This window comes from Erinaceus europaeus, chromosome 9 (assembly GCF_950295315.1).
Source record: "Erinaceus europaeus chromosome 9, mEriEur2.1, whole genome shotgun sequence".
Lineage (NCBI taxonomy): Eukaryota > Metazoa > Chordata > Mammalia > Eulipotyphla > Erinaceidae > Erinaceus > Erinaceus europaeus.
This window is the reverse complement of record NC_080170.1, coordinates 20,860,045-20,875,221: the sequence shown is the minus strand read 5'-3', so window position 1 is coordinate 20,875,221 and position 15,177 is coordinate 20,860,045. Positions and strand designations below refer to the sequence as shown.

Below are 15,177 nucleotides of genomic sequence, written 5' to 3'. Positions count from 1 at the left end.
CTCTTCCCTTCTCTGCCTCTCCTCCTCTCTCAACTTCTCTCTGTCCTATCCAACAACAGCAATTACAATAATACTAACTACAACAAGGGTAAGAACAAGGACAACAAAATGGGGAAAAAAAATGGCCTCTAGGAGCAGTGGATTCGTAGTGCAGGCACTGAGCCCCAGCAGTAACCCTGGTGGAAATAAATGAATAAATAAATAAATAAATAAATAAATAAATAAATAAATAAATAAAAAGTTCAGAAGAGGAGCTGGCTTCAGAGATGAATCTGAAAGACACGTTTCATTCATTCAAAACATATTTGAACTGGGAATACAGGAGTGGACAAAACAAAGGTCCCTGGAGCTATTGAACCAGTTGAGTGCAGAACACAACAAGCTGAACAGTGAGCTCTGCTTTTTAAGTGTTGTGAAGAAGTACGAGTGGTACTATGAGGACATCTCATGGCAGAACTGTGCTACTTGGGGAGCTCAAAGGAAGTCATCCTTGAGGAAGTGACTTTTGAGCAGAGACCTGAAAGATGAATCAGCATTGAAAAGGGAGAGGGTCACAGAGGGAAGACCACCACATGAGCCTGCTTCACGAGGGAGCACAACGCATCACAAGATGACGAGGGTCCGAGGAAGAGGGGGATTTGAGACTGGGGAGCAGGAGGCACCTGCTCGTGCGAACGAGTTGGATTTTAACCACATAAAAGCAACAGGAAGCCACTGGATCACTTAAAGCAGCTTGGAATAAGAAGAGATAATTCAATTAGTTTGGTGTTGGGAGAAAAGAAATCCCTGTGGCTGAAATGCAGAGAATGACTGGGGAGAAGGCAGAAGCAGAGATGGTAGGAAGCTCCTGCAATTGCCCAGGCTGGAAGGGATAGAGCTCGGGTTACGTACCAGCAGTGAAGATGGAGTGGAGGAAGAGGGCTTGCAAGACTTCTAGAAGATAAAAATCTTCAGGGATTGTTATTCAATTGTTATGAGAAGTGAGGGCTGGGAAAAGCTAAGGATAACCTGATTTCAGCGGCAGAACAAGTGTGTGATGTCCCTATGATGCTTATATAAAGGAGACAATCTCAGGAAACTCCAGTATTTGAAAGATGGGTTAAACCAAAGCCTATCAAATTGGGGGTGCGGTAGGGGGCGGCAGAGAAGATGGAAACAGGAGTTGCAGTTTGGAAGCCAGAGACAAAGACAGCTCTCAGAAAGGAAAGGAAGATGAATTGTGTCAAGAGGGCATGAAGCCATGTAAGAACTCTGGTGAGTGCTCTTTTAAATTCAACAACTAGAAGGTCTTCTCAGTAGTGAACTGGTAAGCCTTGAACAACCAGCTCTTGGGGTGTGGTGGGGGGAAGGCTGATTTGTAGGGGTTGCCACTCTCTCTGGTGTATAAATACTTCCTCCGTGGATGGGTTTAAGCTACTGAACATACTGTTTAGTTGGGAAGAGATGCATCCAGTAGGCTCAGGAGAGTTGGTGCAGCCTGCTCCAGTGACTCAACTGGTGATCTTGGAGAGAGGGTTTCGGGGGGCTGGGCAGTGAAGCACCCGGTTAAGCACAAGGTGCTTACTAAATGCAAGGATCTGTGTTCAAGTCCCCACTCCCCACCTGCAGAGGGGAAGCTTCATAAGTGGCAAAACAGGTCTGCAGTTGTCTGTCCTTCTCCCTCTCTATCTTCCCCTCCACTCTCAATTTTTCTCTGTCCTATTCACCCAAATGGACACCAGGAGCAGTGGATTCATAGTGCTGACACCGAGCCCCAGTGATAACCCTAGAGGCAAAGAAAATAAAAAGAGAGAGAGTTGTTTGTTTTTGCCTCCAGGGTTATCACTGGGGCTGGGTATCAGCACTATGAATCACTATGAATCCACTGCTCCTATGAACATTCCCTCCTTTATTTTTATTTATTTATTCTTTTGATAGGACAGAGAGAAATTGAGAGAGGAGGGGAAGATAAGAGAGGGAGAGAGAAAGGAAGACACCTGTAGACCTGCCTCACCACTTGTGAAGTGACTGCCCTGGAGGTGGTAAACAGGGGTCTTGAACCAGGATCCTTGTACAGGGTCCTTGAGCGAGGTACTATGTGTGCTTAACCTGGTCCACCATCACCCTGTCTCCAGAGAGGTGGGGAAGGGGATGGCAGGGAGTGGGCCTGGGGGGGGGGTGTGTGTGGAGCAGATGCACAGAGTGACACAGGTGGGAAGAGGGGCAGGTACACAAGGTTATGCAAGTGGGGCAGAGGGCAGGTACACAAGGTTATGCAGGTGGGGGCAGGGGCAGATACATGTGGTTATGCAGGTGGAATCAGGGGGCAGGTATGTCGGGCAGCCCCCCTGCTCTGCTCCATCACTGATATTATGCTCTATGTACATAATCATTGTTTTGCCTGAGACCTGCCCTGCCTACAGGGTATTAATTAACCCCACCGTTAAAAACCTTTGCAACAGTTGCTAAGGGAGTTTCTATCATTAGCCTGCTCTTTCCTTTTCTCCACCCCCTTTCCTAGCCATTTCCTTTTCTGACTTGCCACTTCCGTTTTAAAAGATATAAAGGCGTTGTCGCTGATCAATAAAGATGCATTGCGTTCTGCTCACCAGGGGTTCCTGATTCCTCTCCCGCATAGCTGAGTAAGCAGCAGCCCAGGTTCTCTCCAACCCAGAGAGCACATGCCCGGGAAGAAACAACCTCATGCTAGCCGGGCACAGGTACACGAGGTTATGCAGGTGAGGTCAGGGGGCGGGTACACGAGGTTATGCAGGTGGGGGTCAGGGGGCGGGTACAAGAGGTTATACAGGTGGGGGCAGGGGGCAGGTACATGAGGTTATACAGGTGGGGGGCAGGGGGCGGGTACAAGAGGTTATGTAGGTGGGGGCAGGGGGCGGGTACATAAGGTTATGCAGGTGAGGCAGGATCCCCCCAGCATGGTGTAGAGTAAAGGATGAAGACATCAGGGAGTTGTGAGTATTGGAGAGACACTGGTAGCTGAGAGCTCTGATACCTGGGTTAACTTAAGGAAGCACAAGGCCCCGTGTGGGAAACGGATGCAGTGCAGGCCGGGGTGAAGCAGCTCTGTGCAGACTGAGGAAGACTGGCTCTTCAAGGCACTTTCACATCCACAAACCCAGGCATGGTGACGCGGGCACTCTTCCAGATGAGCTATCTTGTTGGCCCCTGTGTTTTTTTGTTTGTTTGTTTAATTCTTTAACGTTTGTTATTGTTATGAGTGTGAGAGAGGCCAGAGCACAGCTGGGCCTTATGTGGTGCTGCACATCCTTTGAAAGCAAAGCATGGGCCAGGCAGTGGCGCACCTGGTTAAACTCACGTATTACAGTACATAAAGACCCATCTTCAAGCCCATGGCCCCCACCTGCAGAGGGAAAGCTTTGCAAGTGGTGAAGCAGGGCTGCAGGTGTCTCTCTGTCTCTTTTCCTCCCTCTATCTCCCCCTCCCCTTCTCAATTTCTCTCTGTATCCCATAACAAGTAAATAAAAAATTAAAAATAAAAAAGGAAATGTGGTAATTCCTTGAAGAAAATAAAATGAAAAGAAAGCAAAGCATGGGAGGCCGGGCAGTGGTGTACCAGGTTAAGCACACGTGGCACAAAATGTAAGGATTGGCATAAGGATCCCAGTTTGAGCCCCAGTTCCCCACTTGTGTGTGGGGGGGTTGCTTCACAAGCAGTGAAGCAGGTTTGCAGGTATCTATATCTTTCTCTCCCCCTCTCTGTATTCCCCTCCTCTCTCACTTTCTCTCTGTCCTATCCAGCAATAACAACAAAGACAGCAACAATAGCAACAACAACAAAATGGGGGAAAAAATGGCCACCAGAAGCAGTGAATTTGCAGTACAGGCACTAAGCTTCAGCAGTAACCCTGGAGGCAAAAGAAGGGGAAGGGGAAGGAGAAGGGTAAAGGGAAGAAGAAGAAAAGGAAGAGGCAGGAGGAGGAGGAGGAGGAGCAGGAGGAGAAGAAAGTGACATATGTGTGTTAACTGCTGGTCACTTCCCAGAAGACCAAATGACTGTTCCTTTTATATTAAGAGTGTGTGGTCCAAGGCAAGAGGAAGACTTCAGACACTTGCTTGTCTCTATACAGTGAGAGAAGAGTGATGTTGTTGTGATTGAAACTCAAAGCTTCCGGTGAGTTGCACAGATATGGAGCTAGAGACACAGCTCATTGGCTAAGCTGTCTGCAGAGTCATGCACACACTCCGGGTTCAAGCCCTGGCATCACATGGGTGGTGCTATGGAGAAATTTTTGGTGGCGGTGTCTTTCTCCCTTTCCCTGGCTCCATATCTCCATCTCCTCTCTCTCTCTTATAAAAATAACCACACCTGCATAATGTTCCAGTCTCACCAAAAGAAACTTAAAGTGTGGCCAAAAGGGTTGCCTATGGCTGGGCCACAGATTTAACATCAGAGGAGCAGAGCAGCCCCACAAAGAATCCTCTAGCTCCATCCATGTTTTAGCAATGAGCCTCTGGGCTATCATGCATGTGGGATGCATTGGATCAACCTTCTCGTGGTGCATCCCGTGAGTACCCATTCAATGGGGAAACTGACGATCCTTCCTAGCCGACTGAATCCACATGGATCCCAGTCACTTTCAAAGCCAGCAACAAGCAGCTCCTGACAGCTTTCAACCTGACGCTGTTGACTGGCTACGGAAGAAGGGCAAATGCTAGAAGAAGGAGAAGGAGAAGGAGAAGGAGAAGGAGAAGGAGAAGGAGAAGGAGAAGGAGAAGGAGAAGGAGAGGAAGAAGAAGAAGAAGAAGAAGAAGAAGAAGAAGAAGAAGAAGAAGAAGAAGAAGAAGAAGAAGCAGCAGCATGTTGTACACATCCTGACCCCTCCCCCACTTCCGGGAGCAAATTGGCACCTGAGGTGGATATGGCCAGGGAGAAGCTGGGGACCCACTCTGCCTGCCCCCCACCCCACCCCTACCAACTCCACTGACTAAAGATGGCACAGACCTCATGTTCTGTTCACTCCAAGCTGCTTATTTATTCTGGGTCCCAGAACTAGCTGTCAGTATTGATGGGGACCTATAAACCCTGGGGTGAAGGCAGTGAGTGGGAAGAATTGCAGGCATCCCTGGTGCCTCCAACCAGAGTAGGAATTAGGGTTGGGCCAAGTCGTGGCAGACCCATTTAAGCGCACATGTTACAATGCACAAGAACCCAGGCTCTGGAAGCTGGGCAGTGGCGCAGCGGGTTAAGTGCATGTGGCTCGAAGCGCAAGGAATGGCTTAAGGATCCCAGTTCGAGCCCCCGGCTCCCCACCTGCAGGGGAGTCACTTCACAAGCGGTGAAGCAGGTCTGCAGGTGTCTTTCTTTCTCTCCCCCTGTCTTCCCCTCCTCTCTCCATTTCTCTCTGTCCTATCCAGCAAGAATGATAACAAAAACAATGATAAACAATAAGGGCAACAAAAGGGAAAAAATAAAAAAATTTTTAAAAAAAGAACCCAGGCTCAACATGATGGCAGAGGAGGACCTAGAGGGGGTTGAATTGTTATGTGGAAAACTGAGAGATGTTACACAAGTACAAACTACTGTATTTTGCTGTTGACTATAAACCACTAATCCCCCCAATAAAGAAAAGAAGTAAAGAACCAGTTTAAACCAGGTTTAAACTCCCGGTTCCCACCTATAGGGGGGACACTTCATGAGCAATGAAGCAGGGATACAGGTGTCTCTGTCTTCCCCCTCTCTATCTCCCCTTTCCCTCTAATTTTCTCTCTGTTCTATCAAATAAAATAGGAAAAATAAAAGGAAAAAATGGCAACTAGGTGTTCCAGCACAGAACCCCAGCAACAACCCTGGTGGCAATAAAATAGATGATAGATAGATAGATAGAAAGAAAGAATGTGGGGGGCGGACGGTAGTGCAGCGGGTTAAGCGCACATGGTGTAAAGTGCAAGGACCCGCGTAAGGATCCCGGTTCAAGCCCCTAGCTCCCCACCTGCAGGAGGGTGGTTTCACAAGCAGTGAAGCAAGTCTGCAGGTGTCTTTCTCTCCCCCTCTCTGTTTTCCCCTCCTCTCTCCATCTCTCTCTGTCCTTCCAACAACAACAACAGCAATAATAACAACAATGCAACAAGGGCAACAAAAATGGGAAAAAATGGCCTCCAGGAGCAGTGGATTCATAGTGCAGCCACCAAGCCCCAGCGATAACCTTGGAGATAAATAAAATAAAATAAAATAAAATAAAATAAAATGATGAATGAACCTGAGTCAATGTTGTGGTCACCTCCCATCCCATTTTGAAGTATGGGGAAATACTTCAAAATCTTTGTCAGAGACCCAGAGCTGCTGTGAGGTGAATGTGACCTTGTCTTTACAAGAGCGGCTCTGACAGTATCTTCCCCCAGGCCAGGCTCTAGGGCCCCTGGGCACAGTGTTCCTCAGAAGCGACTATCTTCCTGCACAGAATCACCTGTTTCTGAAAGGAAAAAAATCAGATTCCTTCCCTCTGAACTGGCCAGTTCCCTCAATTCAGGTGAGAGGCCCAGCCATGAGGGCAAATGGAGATGCTCAGAGAAGGCAGATTGTCCTGGGAAGAGACCCCTGCATGCCCACCAGGTGGTCTTATGCAAACAGGTGTTCCTCAATCACCACCACCACTCCCCCAGATCTATCACACCTGACCCCTAAGATCTGCCATGTTGGCTTCAAGTGCTGCCTAGCCTTCTAGCATGGCACTCCCTCCGCCTTTCCAAACATGTTCACAGTTTCTACAAGTTTGACTGAAGCACCTCTCCTTCCCTTGGACGGAAAGGGCTGGAGAGGGGTGCTGACTGCAAAAGGTTTGGGTAGTTCTCTGTAAAGAATGCCTAAGCACCTCGTCACCTAAAAACTGGAAAACAGTAAACTTATTTTGACAGTGTTCTCACCTCTGCTCTGACAAACTATTGACATGAGATTCATTTTTTAAAAAGATGTATTTTATTTATTACATATGAAAAATTCTCAAGAGATAGGAAGAAAGAGAGAGAGAGAACAGAACATCACCCTGGTACATGCAATGCCAGAGGCTGAACCATGAACCTCAGGCAGGCAGATCTGATACCAGTTCACCAGTTTGCCCTTTTCCCCAACTACTAAACATACTATTCTTAGAAAATTCCCTATACTTGTTTGTGTGAAACTTGTTTTTGAATATGTTCTTTTTAAGAAAAGGCTTGAAAAAGAATACTTTCTGGAAAGTGAGAAATGCAAATGAGTTGTTTGCATTTGAGGAAATCTGATTGGGGGGTGGGGAAAAAGGACACAGAGCTCAACACAATGTCCTCACAGCACTAGGAGAAGCTCCATCCAGCCTGTCTGCCCTGCCTGGCTGAGGGAACCAGCCTGGGAGGAAAATCTTGCCAACAGAGGGCGCTAATGCTCCAGCAGGGACCAGGCCACATCCCAGTAAGCTCCTGTTGGCCCCCTTCCATCCTGCTCACTACCACCCCCCACCCTATACAGAGTCTCATGTCTATGCTCACACACACACACACACACACACACACACACACACACACACACACTATCCAGGGCCGCCTCAATCCTGTCTCCTAAACTGTGGAGAAAGTGTGGGAAGAAAAGGCTAATTGTTGTTAGCACAGGAGTCTTTGCAGTGACACTGGGGCTACTTCCTGGGAAGTCACCCCTTGCCCTCATCTTCTGCCCCTGCCCTGCACTGCCCGCACCACCACCACCCCCCAGGCTGTTTATTCATCCACAGGGGTGTGCTCTGGAGGTGGAAGGACACTCCATCCTGTTCCCAGATAGCAGTTTTCCTGAGTGGGGACAAGTGGGGACTATTCTGCAAGGCCACACAATGAGCTGCTGTCTCCCAGAACCCGGAGCCCTGACCTTTACGCAGGAAGAGGCCGAGCGAGTGCCTGTGAGTCTCAGCACTTGTGGGAAAGACTGTGGTGAGCAGCAAGAAGGCCCTCTTTGTCACCAGGGGACTCCAGCAGCCACCGGAGCTTGTCACACAGAGAGCTCTTGCTTGCCTGGCCAATGGCTATGGTCCAACTTTACTATGGAAACGGATTCTTTTCAAGTGTGAAAGTAATGTGCTCCATTGAATCAGAGAAGGAGAGAATGAGTCCCATCAGTTGTTTTAAACCAGAGCCACAGCAGTCACCTGTGCCCAGAGGGTGCCATGTGCCTGCCTTCCCAAGGTGGGGAGAAGCCCAGGGGACCTGCTGGGTGAGAGGATTTGTCACTGCCCTGTGCAACTTTGGTCTCTTCTTGACTCTACTCTGTGTGGGGTTCCCTCTCAGCCTGTCTCCTGCTTCTGCCCCTCTTTCCCCCCCGCAAGGCAGGGCAGATGCCTCACCACAAGCACCCTGGATTATTCTAATTATTCTAATTCAATAGCTATGCATCCGTTTAACTTTTCATCCTTAAAAAGACAACCTGCATGCATGCAGACGGTGAGAATTCCATCTGTTCTTGAGTTTTCCTCCAGAGAAGGAGTGTTGAGTGCCACCTAGAGGCGGGAGGAAGACAAGACCCAGAAGGAGGGATTTGTATGGCTTGTAATTTACCTACATAAAAACAAATCTTAATTAAAAAAAAAAAACAGCGGGTTAAGTGCAGGTGGCTCAAAGCGCAAAAACTGGCTGAAGGATCCCGGTTCGAGCCCCTGGCTCCCCACCTGCAGGGGAGTCGCTTCACAGGCGGTGAAGCTGGTTTGCAGGTGTCTCTTTCTCTCCCCCTGTCTTCCCCTCCTCTCTCCATTTCTCTCTGTCCTATCCAACAACGACGACATCAATAACAACAATAATAACTACAACAACAATGAAAAACAAGGGCAACAAAAGGGAAAATAAATACATATAAAAATTAAAAAAATAAAAAACAGAATATACAAAGACTTTTTAATAGACATTTTTCCAAAGAAGATAAACAAAAGGCTAATAAGCACTTGACAAGATGCTCTCCACCACTAATCATCAGGAAAACGCAAATCCAAACCACAGTGATCGCTCACATCACGAATGGGCACAGAACTGTACCCCCAGAATCTTATACCAGTGTCAAACTGTGCCAAAGCACTTAGGAGAAAAAAATGCAAATACATAGTGAGATGCCATTTCACAACCACTAGAGCAGTGATAATAAAAATATTTTTTAAATGAGCAGAAATATGTGTTAGGGATTAGAGAGACTAGAACCCCTTTGCTACGCTGTGGACTATGTAAAGTCGTGAAACTTCTTTGGAATGAAGAAATTAAGCCTGGGGTTTCTATGCAGCCCTTCCGTTCCACTCGTAGGTGTGTACCCAGAAGAAATGAAGATATCTCTCTGCACACACACTTGTACACAAGTGCTCATAGCACACAACCACATTACTCAATAGCCAAGAAGCACACAGAAGCCAAGAACCCTAGGGGGCCAGGCGGGAGCACATCACTTAGTATGAAGTGCAAGGACCGGCGCAAGGATTTGGGTTTGAGCCCCCAGTGAAGCGAGTGTCTATCTTTCTCTCCCCTTCTCTATCGTCCCCTACTCTCTAAAACACCAGTAACAACAACAATGGAAAGAGATGACCACCAGGAGCACTGGATTCATAGGGCAGACACCCCGAGTCCCAGCATTAACCCTGGAGGCAAAAAGAAAAAAAGAGGTCAAGAACCCACAAGTTGATGAAAGGTAAACAAAAGGTGGTCCGGCCATGCAGATTATCACTGGGCCACACATTGAAAAAAAAAAAAAAAAAAAAAAAAGCTAAGGCAGGGCATGTGCTGCAACAACCATGAACCGGAAGGACTTGATCTTCTTATCAGCACTTGAGTTTTCAAAGTCCAACGTAGACACTAAAGAAATGGACACATCGATGGGGGTCAGGTGGTAGCACAGTGGGTTAAGTGCAGGTGGCGCAAAGTACAAGGACCGGCGTAAGGATACCGGTTCGAGCCCTCGGCTCCCCACCTACAGAGGCGTCACTTCACAGGCAGTGAAGCAGGTGTACAAGTATCTATCCTTCTCTCCCCTTCTCTGTCTTCCCCTCCTCTCTCCATTTCTCTCTGTCTTATCCAACGACGACAACATCAATAATAACAACAACAAGGGCAACAAAAAATGGGGAAAAAAATAACCTCCAGGAGCAGTGGATTCTCAGTGACAGAACCGAGCCCCAGCAATAACCCTAGAGGCAAAAAAAATAAAAGAAATGCACACATCAGTTTGGGTCTGGATCAACATTCAGTCCGTTCAAGTGTACGTTAAAAAAAAAAAGTAAACTTAAGGTCAACCCATAAATATCTTCCATTTATTCATAAGGTCATATGTTCAAAAGCATATGAAAAATTATATTACATGAAAAATAAAAATAATCATTTGTCCTACCCTACACAAATGTTCTCTGAATTTAAATTAGAAGACTCTCTAAATGTAAACTGCATTTAGAAATATTTCTAAATGTATATTTAGAAGACTGTATTCCCTTATACAAATAATTCATGTGAACTGACTTGAGTCAAATTCCCTCACGTGTATTTACACATTTCATGATGGCCCCACTCAGGCATTTCAGCAGTCTCACAGAACAGAGTTACACATTAAACAAGTATTTTTAGTTTGGACCAAAGGTGATTCTATTAATCATCCTTCCTTTTCCTGACTACTTTTGTGTGACAGAGATTTGACTGCAATATAATGCAGAAGATATCTTTATCCAAAATGTGGAGACTAAGGTGAAGCAAATCTACTCTGTAATAGGAAGAAGTGATACCAAAATAAGCCTGTCTAAGGAAATTAATTAATTAATTCCTTAATTAAAAAGTCAAGAAGTTCGATGCCAGATAAGACCCTCCTAAGCTAAGCAATCAGAGGGAACCCAGTGTTTTTAAGTGACAGGGTGCAAAGCTGAATTCTCCATTTCATCCAACAGGTGGCGCTACGCCAGCACTCTGCCTCTGGAGCACGAGCTGGGGACGGAAACCCAAGAACCACCAAGACCACTTCTTACAATGACCATCACAGGATCTGGTATTTGTCTTTGATTCTGGCCTTCAAGAATCATCTTTCTCAGAGAACACAACCACACACACACACACACACACACACACACACACACACACACACACACACACACACTCACTCTCTCTGAAAGGCACCAAGTTGTGCAGTAAAATGTGCTGAATGAGAATGATTCTAGCCACTGATTCAGGCGCTAAGTATTTATTGAGTATGTGTCACATGCTGGGGCCCATGTTTAGTGGTGGAGATAAGACACTGAGGAAAGCTGGATGGACCCAGTTCTCATGGAGTTTATGGCTTAGTGGGGGAGAGAGGCATCACTAAAAACAAACAACAACAATAACAACAAAACCCTCCCATTAATGAAAGAATCATAAACGCTGGTAAATAATCCAAAGGAAAAATCACAAGCCATAATATCAGAAAAGATGAATCAGAGAAGCAAAATAGCTCACTTGGATAGTGTGCTCATTTGCCATGTGCACAACCTAGGTTCGAGCCAGGACCCCATGGCATTAAAAGAAGCTTCAGTGCTGTGGTATCTCTCTCTCGGTCCCTCCCTCCCAACCTCCCTCTCTCTACTCTGTCTCTAAAGAGAAGAAAGGAAAAAACAAAAAGATGAATCAAGGCAGGAAGAATGTGTAAACATCGCCTGTATGTATAGGAGAATATCTGTAGGAAAGAAGATAGGAACTAAAATGTTGACGTGAGCATATATGTTAAGATATTAAGGGTTATGTAACTCTGAAACAATTGAAATTACTCCTCTAGACTGGGAAGATAGCATAATGGTTATGCCAACAACTTTCAAACCTGAGGTTTTGAGGTCTCGGGTCCAATTCCCAGCACCACTATAAACCAAAGCTGAACAACGCTCTGGTTGCTCTCCATAGATTTCTCTCTGTATCTCTCTCATGAAAATTAAAAAAAAAAAAAAATCACTGGTGCATTGCACTAAAGTAAAAGACTCTGGGGTGGGTGGGGGGAGGGTTCAGGTCCTGAAACATGATGGCAGAGGACTTAGTGGGGGGCTGTATTGCTATGTGGAAAACTGGGAAAAGTTACGCATGTGCAAATTATTTTATTTATTATCGACTGTAAAACATTAATCCCCCAATAAGAAATAAATATAAAAAAATAAAATAGGGAGTCGGGCAGTAGCGCAGCGGGTTAAGCGCACATGGCACAAAGCACAAGGAGCCCCGCTCCCCACCTGCAAGGGAGTCGCTTCACAGGTGGTGAAGCAGGTCTGCAGGTGTCTGTCTTTCTCTTCCCCTCTCTGTCTTCCCCTCCTCTCTCCATTTCTCTCTGTCCTGTCCAACAACGATGACAACAACAACAATAATAACTACAACAATAAAACAACAAGGACAACAAGAGGGAATAAATATTTTTAAAATAAAAATAATAAAAAATAAATAAATAGAATAAAATAAATCACTCCCCTACCCCTTCTCACAGAAACCCTTAAACACAGTGACCACTAGACAGAGGAAGAAGTGTCTGTTCATCTCTCACCTTAGAGGCTCTTTAGCCAAAATCTGGGCTGAGTTTTCTACATCCTTTCTTTCTTTCTTTCTTTCTTTCTTTCTTTCTTTCTTTCTTTCTTTCTCTCTCTCTCTCTCTTAAGATTTTATTTATTTACCAATGGGAAAGGCACGAGGAAAGAGAGAACCGACATCACTCTGGTACACAAGCTGCCGGGGATCAAACTCAGAACGTCATGCTTGTGAATCCAATTCCATACCCACTGCACCCCCTCCCAGACCATAGCTTTCTACATCTTTTCTCCTAACTGACTTCCCTTCCTTCCTCTAGCCTCATCTCCACAAGATGCAGCAGTACCACCAGAGGCTGTGCACAACCTATGACTTCAGTTCCAAACATGGTCTCCTTCCTGTCAGTCCCTTCTCAGGAAACAGAAGAGCCTACTCTCTGAGAGCTGACTTTGTAGTTTCTCGCACCATTACTCAGGGATTCCCATCACAGGCTTGACTTCCTGTCACTGCTGCCTCCTGAGGCCCCACACAAATATTTCAGGCCAAAGAAGCACATCTACTAGCCTGGGGCTCACGCCTCCAGTCTCCTCCTCTGACTGTTTCCACACTTTGCTTCCAGTCCTTCCGGGTAGCTGAGCCAGCCTTGCCTCTTGTGATGAAAAACAAGATCACCAACCTTTTAGACATTAAAACTTCTTTTTTTTTTTCTTTTTTGTCTCCAGGGTTATTACTAGGGCTCGGTGCTTGCACTACAAATCCACTGCTCCTGGAGGGTATTTTTTCCCTTCTGTTGCCCTTGTTGTTTATGATTATTGTTATTATTGCTGTTGTTATTGCTGTCATTGTTGTTGGATAGGACAGAGAGAAATGGAGAGAGGAGGGGAAGACAGAGAGGGGGAGAGAAAGACCTGCAGACCTGCTTCACTGCCTGTGAACCCCACCCCCTGCAAGTGGGGAGCCGGGGGCTCAAACCCAGATCCTTCAGTCGGTCCTTACGATTTGCACCATGTGCACTTAACCCACTGCACTACCGCCCAGCCCCCTAAAACTAAGTTTAAAGAAGCACGAGGGCTGGTTAAAATAGCTCAAATGGATAGTGCCCTGCTTTGCCATGTGTACAACCCAGGTTCGAGCCCAGCCTCCACTACATTGAAGGAAGCCTTGTCATGGTCTCTTTCACTCTCTCTGCTTCTCACCTTCTCTGTCCCTACTTGGAGCAGGAGAAGGGGAAGGAAAGAAAAATAAATTCTTTGGTCCTACTCCCAGAGGGATAAAATATAGGGAAGCTTCTAATGGTGGGGATCGGACATGGAAGTCTGGTGGTGGGAACTACGTGGAATCATGCCCCTGTTATCTTACAATCTTATTAGTCATTATTAAATCACTAATAAAAATTTTTTTTAAAAAGGACCAGTGTAAGGATCCCAGTTTGAGCCCCCAGCTCCCCACCTGCAGGGGAGTCGCTTCACAAGCGGTGAAGCAGGTCTGCAGGTGTCTGTCTTTCTCTCCTCCTCTCTGTCTTCCCCTCCTCTCTCCATTTCTCTCCATCCTATCTAACGATGACAACAATAATAACCACAACAATAACACAACAAGGGCAACAAAAGGGAATAAATAAATATTTTTGAAAATTTTTTTAAAGAAATCTTAAAATAAATATGAATGTCCCAACTGGGGGTGGGGTATAGCTCTAGGGGTAGAGCATCAATCTTGCATGTTTGGGGTTCCCAGTTCTATCCCCAGCACCATATATACTGGACTGAACCTCTGACAGTGGGTCTCTGTCTTCCTCTCCCTTGATCTCTGTCTCATGTGAAATTCTGTCTCTCTCATATGTAAACATGAAATAAAGCTTAAAACTGTGAATGCCATAGTGGTTTGTCTGTAGTAGTACTAATAAAATAATAGTATTCTAAATACATAAATATATTAACTGATATATATATATTAAATATATGTTATACAGATATATCATATAAAAATAATAATACAATAAAGGTAGTGTACATAGCAGCTGGGCAAAAAGAAAAATTAATAATCTCTGCTAGTCCTCCCTGTAAAATATGTTTATCACACTGATCTTTGAATACCTGTCAAGCAGCACAGCTTCACACAGGGGTCTCTTCCCTCAGGTTTTGCACCCGCTAGAGAGCGAACTTGTTCACACCTGGAAGGACTGTCCCCAGTGAGAGGCCCCATGAGTACAGGCTGAGGGACCTGAGATTGGCGAAGAGCCTTCTCTCTTGCCTGGTGAGATTTGCCCTCAGAGTTCTGGTTTCCTGTCTAAGGACCGACATCTTCTTCTGGCCACTCACTGGACAGACTTGGTCTATCCACAGGGCTGTGGTCTCGGCCTGAGAGGCCTCTGTGGAACAACCACATTAGAATAGGACAGAGGTACAACCAGTCACCAATGTATAGAGTAAAGATGGTATAGTTTTTGAATATCTAGCTATTTTCCTGACTTTTCTATTTCCTTATACTGGGCTGAAGACTGGCAGTGGTATGATGTGTGTGTGTGGGGGGGGGGGTAGTTAGGATTGTTATGGAAGGAATGAGAAGAAAAAAAGAAAAAGAAGAGAAATGTTTTTCCCTTTATTATTTCTAGCAAGTAGTTCAAAGGAGCTCACCCATGGATAAAGGGCTATATGTCCGTACATTTGTGTATTTTTTTAAAGTAAAGGAGTTTAAAAATATATTGTATTTATT

The 15,177-nt window shown here is 45.8% G+C and overlaps 1 protein-coding gene across 1 annotated transcript in view; it reads left to right on the top strand.

The window, feature by feature from the left end:
- ZBTB38 (zinc finger and BTB domain containing 38) overlaps nucleotides 1-13,315 on the top strand; it is a 126,777-nt gene extending 113,462 nt beyond the window's left edge. Inside the window, exons 3-4 of the transcript XR_009551523.1 lie at nucleotides 10,881-10,978; nucleotides 12,788-13,315. The gene's annotated coding sequence lies outside the window, so the exon portion shown is untranslated. The remainder of the gene's footprint in view (nucleotides 1-10,880; nucleotides 10,979-12,787) is intronic.
- Nucleotides 13,316-15,177: the final 1,862 nt, after the last annotated feature.